This window comes from Ailuropoda melanoleuca, chromosome 5, assembly GCF_002007445.2.
Source record: "Ailuropoda melanoleuca isolate Jingjing chromosome 5, ASM200744v2, whole genome shotgun sequence".
NCBI lineage: Eukaryota > Metazoa > Chordata > Mammalia > Carnivora > Ursidae > Ailuropoda > Ailuropoda melanoleuca.
This window is the reverse complement of record NC_048222.1, coordinates 77,291,440-77,301,768: the sequence shown is the minus strand read 5'-3', so window position 1 is coordinate 77,301,768 and position 10,329 is coordinate 77,291,440. Positions and strand designations below refer to the sequence as shown.

At 39.9% G+C, this 10,329-nt stretch overlaps 1 pseudogene; it reads left to right on the top strand.

Moving 5' to 3' along the window:
• The first annotated feature begins 1,699 nt into the window (after nt 1–1,699).
• LOC109488935 lies at nt 1,700–3,670 on the top strand (annotated as a pseudogene).
• Nucleotides 3,671–10,329: the final 6,659 nt, after the last annotated feature.

Below are 10,329 nucleotides of genomic sequence, written 5' to 3'. Positions count from 1 at the left end.
GCTTCTGGGGGAGAAAGCTAAGGCAATTCTAGAGGTGGGAAGGAGGAAATTGTTCTCTTTTTACCAGAATAGATCAAAATCAGGAAGGGAGAATCTTGAGTCTGCATCTCTGATTCTGGAAGTCCCTTGAGATGCCTCAGCCCAGGGCTGGAAAGTTTACTCTTATCCCCTGAAGCCTGGAAAACCCCTTGCATCCATCAGGGGAAGGGCAGCTCCAGGTCACTCCAGGACTCCCAGCAAAATGTAGGACTCGCTGGCTCTAGCAACTTATCCCCATTTATTATCAGAGGTCCCATGCAATGGTGCTTCCCCAGGTAGATCCCAGCCACATACATCTTGGAGATGCTGCTGAAGATTCCAATCCCAATTATCCATGCAACAGTTGAGACTTTGTGAATTGAACCTGATGCTGTTGTTTTAGAGATTAAATTTTCAGAAAGAACTGTTTACCTGGGGGCAGATGGTTGGCCTTTACTGAAACCCTAAAGGAAACGGGGAGGGGTGTGGACGACAGGGAATATGCAAAAATAAAGAAGAGGAACTAATTGAAAATCTGGAAAAGGAGGAGGAGCAAGAGAGCAAGTGTTTTTCCTGTCAGTCCAGCCTGGGCACCTGCCTCTCTGTATGCAGGGGTTTTTCTAGCAGCTAAACACTTTTATAGAGAGAAGGGGAAAAATGCGTTTGGGCTTTAGTGGAGCTTATACCTCCTGTTTTGTCCTCACATCGGACACTATCCCCCCATCCTGGGGCTGATGTCCTCCTGGAGACCAGGGTTTTCCCAAGCCACTGCGACTAAGCCCAGCAGAGTTCCAGATGTGAAAACTGTATCCTGAGTCACCATCTGTGGGGGCAGCCTGCCCACTTGGTACAAATGGAGACCACACCTCTCCTTCACTTGTTTTAGGAGTTAAGACTTTTAGCATCACACTTCACAGGTTTTAACCCTTTTGGCTCTTTCAGAAGGCTTTAGCCTCCCAAGAAATGTATATTACATGGAAAGCGGAGGCCAAAACACTGATTTTATATTTAAAAACTCGCACTCAAAGATAGTAACTGAGCCCAGCTGGCAACCGGCGGCCTGTGGCCAGGACACTGGCCTGGGGCCTCCTCATAGCCGGTGTGCTTGTCTGTCTTCATGTACCAAGTGAAGACTGTGGTCCAAGCCCTGTCATCTACAAACTGAGTGACCAAGGGAAGTGTCACAATCCCTCTAGTCCTCCCTTTCTTATTCTGTAAAATGAGGATAATAATGTCTAATTTGAAGCTTAAATGTATGTGATGTTTCTAGCATGAGACCTGTCATTTTAAGAACTCAGTGGAAGTGTTACTAAAATACTTCCTGAAAAACTACAAGAAAAAATGGCTCTTGAAAGAAAATTGGGAACACAAAGGAACCAGGAACTATCACACAAGTTCTAACTGTCGGTTGAAGACGATTGCTTGGGGGCATTAGGGTATGTCATTGTCCTGGGCATGACAATGTTATCTGGGCAGAGAGGGCCACTGATAGAGTTACAACACTTACTACATATAGAAAAGCACCAACCTTAAATGTTAAAAAAACAAAGCCAACTGAGTAAATTTAAAAAATCTTATTGGCTTAATTCAATGATTCATGAATTGGGTAGCATCCATCTAACACATGAGAAAGGAGCTCCAAGCCTTTTCACACTATCCAGTGAGGGGTTCATATGTTCCTTGTTCCTGTTGTAACTTAAAGGGAAAATTTTACAAAGTCCAGAGCCCTTGATGTCCTGCAAATGAAGGAGCAGTATGTCCTCAAACTCCTTGCAGCAGGAACCCACTTAGGTGGCTAGACTTCCAAATCGAACAGTACATCCACAACCAGACTTCCAAATTGAACAGTACATCTACAAAAGAAAAAGTGACGGCATCTACATCGTAAATATGAAGAGAACATGGCTGTAGCTTTTGCTGGCAGCTCCCGCCATCTTTGCCAATGAAAACCTGGCTGATGGGGCACCTGGGTGGCTCAGTTGGTTAAGCAACTGCCTTCCGCTCAGGTCCTGATCCCAGGGTCCTGGGATCCAGCCCTGCATCCGATTCACTGCTCAGTGGGGAGTCTGCTTCTCCCTCTCCTCTGCCTGCCACTCCCCCTGCTTGTGCTCTCTCTATCAAACAAATAAATAAAATCGTAAAAAAAAAAAAAGAAAAAAAAAGAAAAGAAAAGAAGAGAAAAGAAAGAAAAAAGAAGAAAAGAAAAGAAAAGAGAAGAGAAGAAAAGAAAAGAAAAGAAAAGAAAAGAAAAGAAAAGAAAAGAAAAGAAAAAAGAAAAGAAAAGAAAAGAAAACCTGGCTGATGTCAGTGTCATATCATCCAGAAATTGTGGCCAGTGAGCAATGCTGAAGTATGCCCCTGCTACTGGAGCCACTCATCTCTGGCCACTTCCCTCCTGGAAGCTTCTAACCAGATCCAGGCAGCCTTCTGGGAGCCAAGATCTCTGGTGGTTACTGATCCTAAGGCTGGTCACCAGCCTCTCACAGAGGCCTCTTATGTTAACCTAACAGACTCTCCCCTGTGCTATGTGGACATCCCCATCCTTTGCAATAACAAAGGAGCTCACTCAATGGGTCTGATGTGGTGCATGCTGGCCTAGGAGGTTCTGAATGTGAATGACACGATTTCCCATGAACACCCATAGGAAGTCATGCCTGATCTCTACTACAGAGATTGTAAAGGGAAAGCAGGGTGCTGCTGAAGAGGTTGTGACCAAGGAGGAAATTTAGAGATTGTAAAGGGAAAGCAGGGTGCTGCTGAAGAGGTTGTGACCAAGGAGGAAATTTAGGGTGAATGGACTGTTCCAGATCCTGAGTTGACTGCCACTCAGTCTGAAGTCACAGACTGGTATGAAGGTGTGCAGGTGCCCTCTGTGTCTGTTCAGCAGGTCCCTACTGAAGACTGAAATGCTCAGCCTGCCACTGAAGACTGGTCTGCAGCTCCCACTGCTCAGGCCACTGAATGGGTAGGAACAACCACTGAATGGGCTTCCATAAAGGTAAGCTACTCTTCCACAAAGGCAAACAAAATGAAAATAAGGTTGATAGAAAATAAATAGTTTCTTAGAAAAAAAAAAGAAAAGAAAAAGAAAAAAGAGAAAGGAGCTCTGAGGGGATGTACAAAATGAAAGACTTTGATAGGCAGAAGGGAGCTGGACAAGGAACTTATACTGCCAAAGAATGGACTGGTTGTGGCAAGGTCTTTTTCCTTTAGGGCATGGCAGGGGTCTATCAGGCAGACTGCCTCACTAGTGCCAACAGTAATTCCTGATTGACTGGTTTAAGATTCCATTTGTGGGAGAAGCTGAAACTGTAACTGAAAAGTCTTGGTTTGGTGATGTGGAGCTTAGCATAAGTGACTCCATTTTGGGCCTATTGTCTTATTTTTAACATAACCTAAACCTGTGCATTAGAACTACCAACAGACAGTCTAAGTCCTCCTCAGCCCCAGGGGCTACATAGCCTTGAGATATTAAATTATCAATGAGAGCAAAAACTTCTTTTTCAACCGTATCTTCTCAAGTATTGATGTTGATGAGAGGTATCAGAGGTATTAATAATTTAAAATAATGGTCAAAATATCGTGTGATTGTCTGTCTTCTCCACCAAAGGAAAGCTTGAGAGAGATCTTGTCTGTCCTCTTCCGTGCTTAGCCCAGAATAGAATGCCTGTCACATGGTAGGTGCACAGTGGACATTCATTGAATAGATGTTGAATGAATTCATAAAATAGATCAGGTAGGACTAATCAAGATTCAATTGTTTGGTATTGAATATGTTGACTAAAATTGCAGTTTTAGGGTCTTAAAGACAGGTGCACTTATAGTCAGTTCTTGATTATTTCTTCTTTAGTTGTACATGCTAGATCATCACCTAGCATCTCTCTTGCTATCCATTTTTTGCCCATTTTGTTTGCAATGTATGACCATGTCAAGAAGACACCAGTTAAAGCCAGCCAGTGTTGTGAAAGTCTTCATTCTAAAAAAAGCCTGCATCTTGAGACAGTTGGGGTGATTGCATAAATGAGATTTGAGGTAGTCTGTATCTGGTTACACATCTGTTTTCCCTGGACCTTACAGCCATGTAAACTTGAAGTAAGAGGCAACACTTTCTTAGAATCATCCAAGAACAGAGAGCACTGGCAATCTGTCTGGGGCCACAGTAATTGAAATTAATTGGATTTTAGAGATAATAACATTTATGCTAATGTGGTTATTGAGAGGAGACAATAGTCCCAAAAATAAGTAGCTAGGAGAGGTGGGGCAGGAGAATTTTCAGTCCTGGCAGGGGAGATTGGGAGTCTTGGGGGGAGCTTCTGGGGTGGGTGGAGGTAGGGATGAGGGACAGAAATTTGTAAAGAACTGGGAGGTTTTAGAGAAGCAAGAGAGAGAAGCAAGGGGGAGGGAGAAGTAGAAAAACCTTTTTGAATAATGATAATAGTAATATGAATAGTGTCAGCTGTCCCTTATTAAGTGCTTTCTATGTGTCAAGCATTTTGTGTTTTAAATTTATGTCATTTTATCCTCATAACAAACTCGTGAGGTGGGTACTGTATTATTTTTCTTATTAAAAACAATAGAGAGGGGCACCTGGGTGACTTAATCGGTTAAACTTCCGACTGACTCTTGATTTCTGTGCTGGGTGTGGAGCCTGCTTAAGATTCTCTCCGTCTGCCCCTCCTCTGCTCTCTCTCTCAAAAAAAAAAAAAAGAGGGAAAACTGAGCTTTAGAGGGGCTTAAATAACTTGTCCCAGTTTGCTTGGTCAATACATATGCAAAATAAACACTCTTCACCTCTGTTCTATTACACCTCCCATTTGCCTAAAGCTGGAAGCAAAAGAGCAAAGATAAGCAGGAGAGGGGAAATTCTGGAACAACTGAAGAGAAGTTAACAAAGGCCTGATTTTGACAATGGCCTGAAAGAAGGGCCTAGGACCCAAGACAATAAAGATCTGATTCCAGGTAGTAAACCCCTTCCAAGAAAGAACCCTCACTTTACAGGTTTGTACTTGGCCTTGCATCACCAGCATTCTGCCTGTGGGGCTCTCCATGAACACTAAAGTGAGGAGGTCCACAAACAAATGATGGACCGTGTGGGTATGTGACCTGCTGATATTACTGCTGAAGGTGGACTGGAAGTGAATGTGAAAACTGCCACCCTATCCAGGTCCATGTTCCAATAGCAGGAGTAACAGACCTCTGCAAACCTAATCTATGCCTGGTTTTCACACTGCGAGCACATGTTTATGAAGTTTTACTAACTGTATTGAGCTCTAAGGGGCATAGCGGAGAAGACAGAGAGATGGGCTAGAGTAGAGGTGGTCTTGGAAGAGAAATCCCAGATCACATGAGTGGCAGCAGTGAGAGCCAGAGGGAAAGCTTGCTATGAGCGTTCTGCCTGAAATACAAGCTATTCTGTTAAGAGTCCTTGAAGGTTAGGTCACCAAAATTATCAGAGACATCTGGGCCTTCTGAGTTATGTTGACATTGCTGTGTGCATAGCACTGTGAATGGAGAAATTTTGGAGAGAACTGGACTCAAATCCAAGCTTAAACATCCATTAGTTGAATGACCTTTGGTAAGTCAACTTGCCTCTCTAAACTCTAGCATTCTCAAAGGCCAAGTAGGAATACTAATACCTGCCTCCCAAAGTTCTCTTGGAGTTTCCAAATAATGACTCAAACTCCAGGCCCATCACAGACACTCCATAAACAGTGAAGGTTTTATGGATGTGCTTATCTTTCAACCAGGTGGGATAACAGAGACCAGAAAATCTAGGATTCCTCTTTATGATTTTTAGTATTCCTCTCTCTATTATTAAATAAGTCCCCTGAAATCTGAATGTTGACCTCCCAACCCTATTTCACTCAGATTTAATCAACACTGAACTTTGTGTTTCCCAAATGGAAAGCTGTATCATTAATAATACATTTGGTCATTCATTTCCTTTCATTTTTGAGCCTTTTTTAGTTACTTATGCTTGAAAAAGTCTAAAAGTACCTTTATTCTCCTTGTCATATATCAAACTGCCATTTCTAGCTTTCTATTTATAATATAAGGATTTTCATTCAATATAATTTTGTGCTATGGCAATATGCAAATATATATATATATATATTTTGCATATTTACTATCTAGGTAAAATCATGGAGTTCTTGCATATTTGAGAGAAATGAGAAAATAAAAATAGCTGTGAGGTTAACAAACACACTCCATCTATTAGATCTGGTCTCAAATGAAATGATGCTTAAAACTATTCTAAAGTCATAGTATGTGTAAATTTCATGAAGTATTCTTGGTTTGGCTTCCAGGTCATTAGCAAAGTCATTCACCTCCCTACTAATCAGTCTCTGAAGGCTGGAAATACAAGCACAAATCCCTCCATCCCAATACCATGCCATTGCCTGTTCTGTTTCCCTTGGTCTTTGTTTCTAGAAAACCTTACGCAGGCCTTGTATATCTCATCTGACCTTCCTAAGGCATAAACACAGCACCATAATGACAGTCAATTAAATATAAAGGCTGTCTGTCCCTACATTGTGGTGCCCTGAAAACAGTGAAGACTGATAGCCACTTAGAAGCAATGAAAAGCATCAAACTGGGTAGAAATTGCAGTGCTGCTCTTAAGTTCAATTTTCCCTGTAGCTCAATTTCCTAGCTTTGCACTTTCCTAGGTAAATCACATTAATAGAGGAGAAGGGGGGCAATGGAGATATTGGTGGTAGATAGCCAGACAGTCCTTTGGAGCGAGAGCCTATCATCCTGAGCCATGAGGGAATAGGTAACCAGTACTCTTGACAAGCAGGTATTCAGTGGTATGAGAAGTCATTTAAATGGGAAGTGGGAGCAGAGGTCTTCTGCTGGCAGGGAGTATCTTCATTATTGCTGTCATGGTGCCTGTTAACTATCCCCATCTATCATTTGTTCAATACCTCAGTGAAATTAGCCAACTGCATATTACAGCAGAGCTCTGATGTGCCAGTCTCCCCTGAAAGCATTAACTGTCTTCTGTTACACATTCTTCCTACCCTCCACCCCGTTTTACTGTCCATTAATGATCTTTCATTTGCATCATGGAACAATGAAGTCCTTTGACCAATTATGTGAAATTACAGGTGCTCTGTAGGTACCCTCTGTCACCCGTTTACCTTCTTTGCTGAAGCAGTGGACTGGAATGGATTTATATTTCAAACATTACTTGACTTCTGCCTGTTTCTGGATGGAAGCAGTACAATTTTAGCTGGCACAATAAGCTTCTGCTTTGGCTTAATAAAGTGGCTCGTGCCCAACCTGGATGAAACTATAAAGTCAATCTTGACAGATCCCTTTAAGGGATCGTTTCAGCTCATAAACCATGAGGGGGAACTGGATATCTCAGAGCATAATAAACCTGCCCTTTCTATCCCAGGAGATTCTGCTGTAACACATTTTGAGATTACTTTTGGCAAGCCTCTTCTGGGATATTTCCATTACCATAGAACTATTATTCCAATTTCTTTGATTCAGGGGAAAAAAAAGTTATCTTGTACTTTTGAGCAAAACTAAATGTATGGTAATCTTCTAGGAATGGGAATATAAAAGTGAGGGAAACCAACATTTATGGAATACCTTTTACCACCCAAGCTCAGTGGTATGTGCCTTTACATTAAATCTCAATCCTTCCCTACAATGTGTAGTCCAGACTGAAACTACAAAGACCATTACTTTTCTTTTGCACAAGGAGGCAGTATTGAGCAGACCAAGAAAAATGCACTCCAGTCTTAGCTCAGCCGCCACTTGTTAGCTGAGTCACTATTGGAAATCCATTTATCCTCTCTGTGCTCCAAATTTATCATTTGTATAATAAGAAGAGGGATACTGTTCAGGACTAGGATTGTTATGAGATTAGATTAGACATCATAACAGACTTGGGTGCAGGGAAGTTACTCAACAACTGTTATTTTTTTTCATATGCTAATTGGGAAAATCTCCAAAGAAAAGACAAGATATGCTCATGTAAAAAATGGAAACATAAAATCACTCAATTTCACAACATCGTTTATTGATATTATGTATGTATATTTAAATAGTATGATATAGCACTTAGCAGAGAAGCTTATCATTATAGAAATACATAGGTAGTGCAAACACTAAAAGGAAGAACAGTTAGATGAGGGAAAGATCAATACTGAAGTCATAAGGCATGACAATCATCTTCTAAGATAACTTTGATTTTAAAAAAGATCCCAATTTTTTTTTTCAGTAGGTAATATATTCACATGGCTCAAATACCAAAAAGCTCAAAAGTTCACAAGGGTTTGTTTCCCCCACATCTTTAAATTTTAGTTCCCCAGAGGTGACCAGTACTATCAGCTTCTTATCCTTGCAGAAATATATTATGTGTTTATAACCAAATATACATAAATAATCTTTCTTACACTTCGCTGTATCCTTTCTGGACAGTTATTTATATTGTTATTTCACTTGAAATACATTTTAGGGATTATTACATATCAGTGTATATAGACCCTTCTTTTTATTTTTATATCAGTATAATATTCTATTGTATGCATGCATTATAATTTATTAAATCTCCATTGAAGGATACTTATTTTATTTCCAATCTTTTTTCCACCAGCAAAAATGCTGTAGTGAATAACCATATGCATATATCATTTCACATGTGTGTGAAAGTATCTATAAGATAAATTTCTAAAACTGGGTTACTGGGTCAAATATTTTGTGCATTTGTAAAGTTGATAGATATTACCAAATTACCCTCTGTAGAGATTGTAATTTACCCCCGCCCCCAACATTTTATGAGAGTACTTGTTTCCCTACAGCTTTCCCATCCTAATGCTATTCAAAACGTCCAGATTTTTACCAATCGGATAGATGAAAATGGTGTCTTAGTGTAATTTCAACATATATCTCTTATACTAGGAGGGAAGTTGAATATTCATTTCCATGCTTAAGAGTTATTATATATTCTTTTCTGGAAAATGTTTTTTGTGAACTTTATAATCTTTTCCATTGTATTGTTTATATATCTTTTATATGTGCTTCAATTGTATTTCCAAGTTTGTCATTTGTCTTTTAACTTTGTATATTGTGTTTTTTTCTCATGCAGGTGTTTTTGTTTTTTACGTAATTAAATTTTAAATACTTTAAACAATTTTTTAAAAATTCATTGAATTGATTTAATATTTTTATTCCTGTAATATTTGGGCCCTTAGTTCTCTTCCACATCTCTCCCAACCCTATATGGAAGAAGTCCCCAAATAATTTTTCTGCTGTTTCCTGACTCTGTTATAGAGCCAGAGGGAAGGGCCATTACTCCTTTCCATGCATTTTGCCTAATACTGGGAGCTTAATAAATATTAAATGGATGAATGGAGGAGTGGATAAAAGGATAAAAGAAATGCTGAGTTACTGAATTCAGGACTTGATGATGATATGTGAGTCCACAAAGCACAGACTAGATGTATTTGGACTCAGTGTATGTATGCATCGGTCAGTGAGTTAACTATGTAGTATACATCATTCACTTTGTGAGTAGTCATTAAATGTTAACAGTTGCTGTACAAGAGGTAGAATAAAGGGAGAAAAAGAAAAGGAGGGGGAAAAACATTAGGGACAAAAACTTCAAAAAGGCTTCAGAACCTTGGATAGCGCCAGAGTAGGCAGCCCTAGGACAAATCACGAATAAAAATTAGCTCTTGGGCGGGGTCCTTTACCTTTTTGGCCTTGAGTATAGTGCCATTTTTCTTCTGTAGAACTGAGTCTGGGTTTTCAGCACCCCTTCTCCTCCATAATTATGGATCCTGACTTGTTCTTTGCCGATAGCTGTCCTTTTGCTCCAGATTAATTTCCGGGGCTAATTTTCTACAAAAACATGCTTTGTCTCATACTGAACACACAGATTCTGTTTTTGGTTACTAGACTCTGGGAAGTTATCTGATAAACAAATCATGCTAAGATGGTAATGACTGTTACTAATTTATATATGTTAGTCTCTAAGTCCAAAGAATAGATTTCTTCCAGGAAGGTTTTATATAAGAAAGTTGACATTGGATTAATTTTGAGCTTGAGGAATTTGTTTCCCAAGTTCCCAGGATATCTGGCCCCAGTAAGCATCATTCTTACTTGTGGTAGTTGTTATAGATAGATGAACTAAACAAGGATATTTAAACTGAAGAGAAAATGAAAGGAGAAGTCCAATTGTAATAGTGCCTTTGTAATTTTAGGGTCATGAGGAATTTGGGAATGGGGAAGTCAGGACTATCAGACACCTATAAAGATCTCTATGATACCCTTAATGGCATTCTTACAGCT